Here is a 9,282-nt window from a genome sequence, read left to right as displayed (position 1 = left end):
TATGTGATAATTATGCAAAAACCATATAAAAATATCTAAGCGATAATTACAACAAGTGCGTTGTATATGGTCTCCATCAATTGGTCTGCAATTTATGAAGCTTTTTTCTAATATTATCGCCACCTGCTCTGTGGGGACAATATTCCTAAGAAATAGCGAGTTCATGAGGGCGGATTTCTCAAAAATAAATAGTATGAACTAGAATGTGGTTTCCAATATTATCGCCACCTGCTTTGTGGGGACAATAATCCTAAGAAACTGCAAGATTCAGAAGTTCACACAGAATTTATGGGATAGCTTGATCTTGTTAGCAGCGCATGAGCATTGTTATGGGAGTGTGTTGTAGAAATGAGACTCAGTAATGCTAAATTCGGTGGTCTTGCTTAGGCAACATTAGGCGGCCATGCCACTCTGTGGTCTCTGAACTATTCGTCGGTGTTGTGACCAGTAAAATTGTAAGATTTTAATGCGTATTGACTTCCTCTGGAGGGTACAAAATTTTAATTTTACAGTTGCAAGATACATATATGTTTTGTGGTTATTTGCGATTATGTATTGAGCATAAGTATGTGATAATAAGTTTATATGCCAAATCTTCATTATGTCATTCATATTTTGTCTGCGATCCGTAAAGAAATGAACTCGAATGCCAAAATTATGTAGACTGGAAATATAAATGGATAAGATTCTCATCGCTAAAACTGGGAGTTTATACTCAATGATTCATGTCCTCCATTTCCTCGGCATAATTCCACGAAGATTGTTCGAGAATGCTTTTTGCCAGTACTTGACGAGTTCTTTAAGGAATACGGTCAAGCTATTTTCTTTTAAGTAGCATGACAAGTCTTGGTTATTGACGATGAAAGATGGATATCAGTAGAATCTGTCAAGATGATTCGATTGGAATATCCTAATGGGACAGAATATTTTGAGGAATCGTTTGATCACTCAAATAGTTTCTGACTCAAGTCATCGCCTGGAGTAATAAGAAATGACTAAAAGAAGGTTTAACCGAAAAGTAGAAAACCTTCAGAATATTAGTCGTTATATTACTGTTAGAGGAAAGTAACATGATAGATGACGAATTCATATAGGCTGCATTTTTCCTAAGTCCTAGTTCATATGAACAAAAGACTAGATATGGAAATAGGAGAGCCTGAATTGTCATCAAAATTTGTTTAAAGCGAGTGAAGATGCTTTGCAAGTTGGATTGACCTCTTTTAAAGAAGGACAATGACTTACGTGACAATGCAACTTCTAGGTAAGAGATCTTGATCCAGTTAGGTTTTGTTGCAGTGGGAGCTATTAATGCTCAATTATTGTGTTATGGTTGATGATTAAGACATCATAGTATTGAAACAATATAGATGCAACAACATTGAGTATTAAACAACACATCAACTTCTTAAACAATGAATGATAAAGTATTTAGGCTCTTAGTCTTAAGGCCAAGAAAATACTTAGTTATTGCTCAAACTGATCTAGACTATCAAGATTTTAACAACTTGTTAAATAGCTTGAAAGTCGAGAATGTCTTTTCGATGCACTATGAGTTAGAATCATTTGATTCATAATACTTATAGAAGTGCAACGTAGAAAGACTAACAAGTCTCAATGGTTTACACCAATTAGGAGACGAGCAAAGAGTTATGATCAGAAGTGGGAGTCTAATCTCCATTAACGAATCCAAGCATTCTTTCAAAGAATGGGATAGTTATGTAAGAAGGAATCAAAGTCTTTCTAAGATAAGTTTGATCAAGTGATGAGTTGTACTCATGAAAATCTTATCATTAATGGAATAAACGTTAGATACAACGAGATACACCTTAAAGAAACTACCATCATCAGTACCTTCTACAAAAGACGAGTTATGGACTAGAGCGACTCTAGTCTAGCACATCTCAAGGTGTTATGTTGTTCCAACGCATGTTGGAAAGGTATCCAAGTAATTGGAGTTGTGTACTAAGGTATGTTTTAAGGTTGTCCCAAATGATGTAAGATTATTAGTTCTGTAATCTTCAAAGATAGAATTCTTGTATGAAGATCAAGAAATGAACTAAAAGCCTAACAGCGTGATAACTCCCAGTACAGAGAGAGATATCGTATTTACCACGTTACCAAAGACTAATACCATTAAAAGCTTATGCACTAATAAAATCAACTTCAACACCTAAGATTGTTAGAACCATGTCGTAGTGGGAGCGTTCCTAGGAACATAACAGGTTCATGGGTCTAAGAGTGTCGCAAGACTCGGTCTTAGATTAACTTGAACATATTCCCTTTAACTACAATGTAGAATTGGTTCATTTGGATATTCATCCTAGGAAAGGTGATAGATTCCAAACTACAATCTTAAATAGACAACATGTTTTACAAGACTTGCAATACTACCTACAGGTTGTGCCAGTCAGTGGGAGCTAGTACATTTGCAAGTGTAAATGTGGATCTTAAATGGCTAGACAATGACAATGGGCTATGCCCAAAGAAAAATATCATCTTCTCGTTGTTTTTGTGCCAAGATTTGTTCGATCCTATTGTCTATCAGCACTCACATAATTAGAATGTATGTATCATGATTGTCAAGACAACTTTCTATTAATAGAAGTCTTGAAGAAATCATCTACATGGAACATCCTAATAGGTATGTAATAGAGGGAAAGAAACACATGATTGGAAGCTTATGAAGACCTTTGTGGTCTTAGGCAAGCATCTAAATCAGAGATAAGTGTTTTGTCGAGATTGTCAAATGTTTGGAATTTGACATGTGCTCTTTAAGTGTGTAGTATGCACAAGGAAGTTGAAAGTGCATTAAATATGGTATTATTGGTACTCTACGATGATGAAATCTATAAAAGTTGCAAACAACTAAGATTGACATCTAGCGTAGGAAACTGGTTGTCTACCCAGTTTAAGATAAAGGATTTAAGAGAAACTAATTACATTCTAAGCATCTAAGTCTTTAAGATTGCTAGAAAGAATGTTGAGGTTCGTTCTCTTAGGAATCCTATATCTATACATAGCTTGGAACATTTTAGCATTGGAAAATCCATGAAAAGGTTGTTACCTTTCAAGATGAAATTGTCTTGTCTCTAGATAAAGATCGTTTGACGCTTAGTGAGAACAAGAATTATGAGACTAGTTCTGCAGATAGATGTCTCATGTATGCTATGATGTGTACTAAGTTTGATATTAGTTGTGCTTTAGCATAGCAAGTATATATCATATTAACCATTGCAAAGGACTTTGATTGAGGTAATGAATATACCATAGTACTTGAGAAAGACTAATCGCTATATTCTAGTTTACCAGTCATTCATGTAATGTCCTTAGGGTTACACTGACTAAGTCTTATGACTAATCAGTGATCGAGTAAGTCATCCTCAGTTTATGTGTTTACATTAGGAGTATACTCCTAGTAGCTTTGATCGTAAGTTTGAGTATGCCTACGAGTATTTTTACGCTAGCACAGGCTAACTCAAGAGGAACACGAGATCATAAGCTAAGCAATCACATAGAGAGATGAAATTAATTAAAGATCAAGAACGCAACAAAGACATAGTGACGCAAAAGATAATATCAGAGAACAACCAAGCAGATTTTTCACAGAAAAATGCCTTTGTGGCAACATGTTTCAAACATGATGTGAAATGAATGGTAGTTCGATATATCTAGCTCCAATACCTGCTTTGTGTATAAGTGGGAGAGTTTTTGGTAGTGGGTATACTCGAAAGCATGTTTTGAGTATAAGTGGGAGATTGTTAGGGTTTAGTATACTGAAAAGCATGTTTCGAGCAAATTCACACGAATAGGAATCTTGCTTGTATACGGAAAAACTCTACAATCCACTTTTAACCCGATTTAGTATTATTCGAGCAGTTTGCACGAATAGAATCAGTATATTATAACATGTGTTTACTTTTGCGTTTATAAGATGTTTTATTAACATTTAAATGCATAAGAAGTAAACAAAGCCTAAGTCTTTTGCTTAGTAGACTGGTTGTGGGCGTCATCCACTTTAAGGTAACTACAGTCGGTTCTATGCAATGCTTTGCAAAAGAAAAAGAAGAATTTCACAACCTAGATAGGCTTTGGCTACCTATCGTGAAAGGTTGCAATGTCAGTCCGATTATTTCCAAGCCTTATTGAAATAAGATGACGTTGGTGTGGTATAGCACTGAATGGATCTAACAGCAAGACGTGTCTTTATGCTATCTACTGAAAGACGGGGTATTGATAAATATTTAGTTCCTAATCAATGTACGTTAGCATTGAGTATACGATATTGAGTATCTACTACTTTGGCTTACCAAAGGTGCGGGTTTTTCGTCACCCAACGATCCAGGTATATTGGGTAGTGGTGATCATTATCTAGCGGTGCTAGAATTGCTATTATGTTGAATCGCGCACGAGGTGGGTCTCGTTTGATAATGTCCTCAAGAGGAGCTTGAACAAGGTTTTATTATTCGGAAATTGGTCAGTTGGAGTTTTATTACTCTATGAATAATAAAAAAGTGTTTCTTGCTAAGTCTACTCTTGGAGTTAATAAGATGTTAATTAATTAAGTCCATAGCAGACTTTAATTAATTAATGGGCATTTATATCTTAAGCGGGGGAAATGAATAATAAACAAAATGGAAACCCGGAATACTTGTAATTTCAGATTTGGATAGGGAGTTCAATATTACGTCTGTAGTGGCTGCTCGTAATATTCCAATATAAGCTTGTATTAAATTGTGAGTTCAATTTAATTAGTAAAAAGCTAATTGGGGGAGCTCATATCCAAAACCTTCCATAGATCCCTGACTGGGTCTAATATGAACTATTATAAATAGGAGAATAAAAGAGACAGAAAAACAATTTTTTAGTGTGAGAATTTTCGTCCCTCTCTCTAATTAGAAGAGGAACGATTTTTTCTACTTCTTTTCTCCTCCGTGAGTTCTTCAGCTCCTCCTTCGTGAGAAAGTTCTGTCTTCTTTATTCGAGTCCTAGTGTTTCGATAAGATCAGCCCACCCTGATGTCGGAATACAGTTCGGGACACCAGTCAGAAGATCTGTGGTCTAGTATTGAAGATCATCGTGGAGAAGGCGCGAGCAATCGACGATTCTTTGGAGAATCAACGAGGTAAATTGGCTAACTCCGTAGCAAGCATGTTTTAGGGATTTTTTGTGCTAAAACATGTTTGAAATTCAAGTTATGAGCATGATACATGTGATAATTACGCGAATAGATTTTGTCTGAATAATCTGCTAAATAGATCCGTATTATGTGATCGGTAAATCATGCACGCTTCCGCTGCCAACCCCTTCAGATTTTCCGTCGGCGTTTCAGAATGTCGCAACGACTCTTCACCCATATAGCGACGAATTTGGCGGAGCGGTGCCGGTCCTTCACCCTCCGGAGTGATTGCACTGGCCGGATCGGACTGTCTATTTTTCAGAAGTGCACCGCTGCAATTAGGAAGCTTGCCTATGCCGGACTGGCTGATATGTTCGACCAGTATCTATAGATGGGTGAGACGACTAGCCTAATGGTGCTCAGACAATTTTGTAAGGGGATCCAGGAAATCTTTGGTCCGGAGTTCCTACGAAAGCCAACCTCTGATGAGTGCCAGAGACTGTTAGATATGCACGGTTCGGTGCACGGTTTCCCAGGGATGTTAGGGAGCATCGATTGCATGCATTGGGAGTGGAGAAACTGCCTGGTGGCGTGGAAAGGCCAGTTCACTACTGGTTTCAAAAGCAAAGGTCCATCGATGATTCTGGAAGCCGTTGCTGACTACCGATTATGAATCTGACATGCGTATTTCGGTGTTGCAGGTTCAAGCAAAGACATCAACGTTCTGCAATCATCGTCTCTCTTCAATGATGAGTGCCGAGGGGAGGGTCCAGAAATCAGCTTCGTGTCCAACGGAATGCAGTACCGCAAGGGACACTATTTGACTGATGGAATATACCCTCGTTGGCTCGTATTCGTCAAGACAGTTCGCCAACCGGTTGGACCGAAGAAACAATATTTTGCGTGAAAACAAGAGGCTGCTCGGAAGGATGTTGAGCGAGCTTTTGGTGTGCTCCAAGCGCGATGGGATATTATACGGTGCCAGGCACGACTTTGGGACGAAGATGATGTCGCGAATATTATGTTAACATGTACCATATTGCACAATATGATAATAGAAGATGAAGGCTTTGCTGCGGAGCGTTGGGCACTGGAAGATGGTGCAAGTTCAAGTCACGGTGTTGCCTCCGTGCCGATACAGATGGGTGTACCACGTAGTAATGAATATTTGCTCAAACGTTTCAATGATATGCGCAGGAGCACAACACATACCACACTCCAGGCCGATTTGATTGAAGAGGTATGGGCACGTAGGGGAGGAGGCGCAACGTGAAGAAGTGGTGTGGTTTTCTGTTGATTAAACTTTCGTTGTATATATTTCCATTACTTTAATACGACGAAAATTTAGTATTCAATTTTAATTTATTTAAATATAGATGTTTTTTCTAATTATTTATATTTCAATAATTTTAATTATAATTGATTTAAAATAAACGAAAAATGAAATAAAATGAAAAGTGGCTAAAAAAGTGGCGGAGCTATTGGAAGTGCCCGGCTTATAGCTGTGAACATTTTTTTTATGGACGCGGATAAATAAACTGGGGCTGTTGATAAAAAAGTGGCGGAGCTATTGGAAGTGTGCGTCTTATAGTTGATGCTCTAAATGGGTCGGATTTGGGGATGGAGCACTACCTGTACACCAAGTTCCATTACTTGTTCACCAATCTCTTCTCCAACAACATAACCCTAACAATCCACGAATTCGACGGCCTCAACAGAAACCAGCTCTTCTACGCGGCGGAGCTCTACGCCGGGAGCATCTCCACCAGCTGCTTCCGCATCTCCCTCCCCGAAAAGGAGAAGAAAATCCGCGTCGCCTTGGGCGGAAACGAAGAAATCGCCGACGAGTTCGCTGGAATTGACCTCAAATGGATATTCGTAACCGATAAATCTCAACGACCGCGCCATAATTCCTACCCCGGCGTGACATATGAGGTCAGATTCTTCACGCTAACCTTTCGCAAAAAGCACAGAAACAGAGTGATCGATGAATATTTGCCCTATGTTTTGAACAAATCGACGACTCTGCAAGAGAGTAATAAAACCCTAAAATTGCACTCTATGAGAAGCGATAGGATCCGCGGGTCAGGGATTACTCCATGGCAGTCTGCGAATCTCGATCATCCTGCGAAATTCGAGACACTGGCGATGGACGATGAGATGAAGAAGATGATCGTTGATGATCTTGATAGATTTTTGAAGAGGAAAGAGCTTTACAGGAAGGTGGGGAAGGCTTGGAAGAGAGGCTACTTGCTGTTTGGGCCCCCGGGGACCGGGAAATCCAGCTTGATTGCGGCTATGGCGAATTATCTGAATTTCGATGTTTATGATTTGGAATTGACTGATATTAGGTCCAATTCTGAGCTGAAGACATCTCGACTGCAAATAGATCAATTCTTGTGGTGGAAGACATTGATGCTTCAATTGATTTGGCAGAGAGGAAATTGAAGACGAGGGCGTCTTCTTCAGTTTCCTCTGAGCCTTAGGTGAATTATTGAACATTCCAAATGCTCCTACTATATATCTTGTTCTTAGAATTGAAACTGTATGTTTTGTTTCTCATTTGTCAAGGTGACCTTATCCGGATTGCTCAACTTCCTAGACGGGCTGTGGTCTAGCATTGGAGACGAGAGGATCATTATTTTCACGACCAACCATAAGGAGAAGCTCGACCCTGCCCTGCTGAGGCCGGGGCGTATGGATGTGCACGTGCACATGTCGTATTGCACCCCCTGCGGCTTGAGAATGCTGGTGAGCAACTATCTTGGGATCACAGAGCATCCTCTCATGGCGGAGGCGCAGGGGCTGATTGATTCAAGTAAGGTCACTCCTGCTGGGGTAGGGGAGCAGCTCTTGAAGGCTGACCATCCCGACCTTGCTCTGCTCGCCCTCATTCAGTTTCTTGAGGTCAAGAAGGAAATTGTGAACTGAAGATTGTTAGGAAGGATGAACCTGCAAATTCAAGATACCTACTTCCTACACCTTTTAATCTACATTCTTATGTTCTCTTTATAAATGCTAGATGAAATATCTATGTAACAATTATATGCCTTTGTATCCAGGTAAAATATGTATGTAAAAGTTATATTAATTAGGAAAAATTTGTTAGTTTAGTAATTTCAGATTTCGTTTTTTTTTCTTAAAGGAGCATCAACGATGGTTCCCCATCTACCCCAAGATGACTCGGACCCCGACCAATAGGTTAGAGGTGAAGCGTCTTACCACCAAGCTGTGCTTCGTTGTCTAGTTGGGTACAGACGGTAAACTTGCCAGCCCCAAACATGTACCTGGCTAGTAAACTATCACCCCCGAGAAATTAATCCCAAGTTGCGCCTCCTAAGGTCGAACTCAGTAACCTCCAGCATAGGTGTATGATGATCAACCAAATTTGTCACTGGAAAAGCATAGTTTAGACTCAAAAGTATTCAGTCTGAATCGTTATAATTGAACATCATGTGTTATATTAAATCTTCATCGTTATAATTTAAGTATTTAAATATATGATCGGCAGTAAACTGATGCGCCGCCCTGTCCTATTTTAACTATAAAATAATCCAACTATTGGTCGGTATGAACCAATGTTTTAAAAACCGGATCGGCAAGCGAAACGGCGACGTTACTGGTTCACGGTTCAACCGGTCCAACAAGTCGAACCACCGGTCTAACCATTTTACTGTTGCAAATATATATAAAAATATATTAAATTTAGTAAATAATTTACAATTAATAATATATCACAAAACATTAAACCTTATAGATAATTAGTGATGTATAAATATAAATAATATTAAAGTTTAGTAAATATATTAAGATATATATATTTAATATTAGTTAGTCTAGATAAAAAATTTAATATTTCATGTATTAAAATAGATAATGTTTATATTAATTTAAGAAAATTTATTTCGTAAAATAATATATAATTAAATACGAATTAAGTACTTATTAATTAGTTTAGATAAGATTATTCATTAATGTCAATAGCTAGGGTATATAAATTAAGTATGTAATATAAAAAATTTATTTATAGTAAATAATGAATCTAATATAGGTGGTAAGTAGAGCATCATTAAAATATAAAGGATGATAATTATATATATTATAATTAACAATTATATTAAAAAATAATAAAATTAAAATGAATTATTAGTTTTTGTAGATAAAAT

The 9,282-nt window shown here is 37.8% G+C and overlaps 1 pseudogene; it reads left to right on the top strand.

The window, feature by feature from the left end:
- Nucleotides 1–6,729: 6,729 nt before the first annotated feature.
- LOC121809545 lies at nucleotides 6,730–8,233 on the top strand (annotated as a pseudogene).
- The last annotated feature ends 1,049 nt before the right edge of the window (nucleotides 8,234–9,282 follow it).

The sequence above is a fragment of the Salvia splendens genome, chromosome 6, assembly GCF_004379255.2.
Source record: "Salvia splendens isolate huo1 chromosome 6, SspV2, whole genome shotgun sequence".
Taxonomy (NCBI): Eukaryota; Viridiplantae; Streptophyta; class Magnoliopsida; order Lamiales; family Lamiaceae; genus Salvia; species Salvia splendens.
This window is presented reverse-complemented; position numbering and strand designations above follow the sequence as displayed.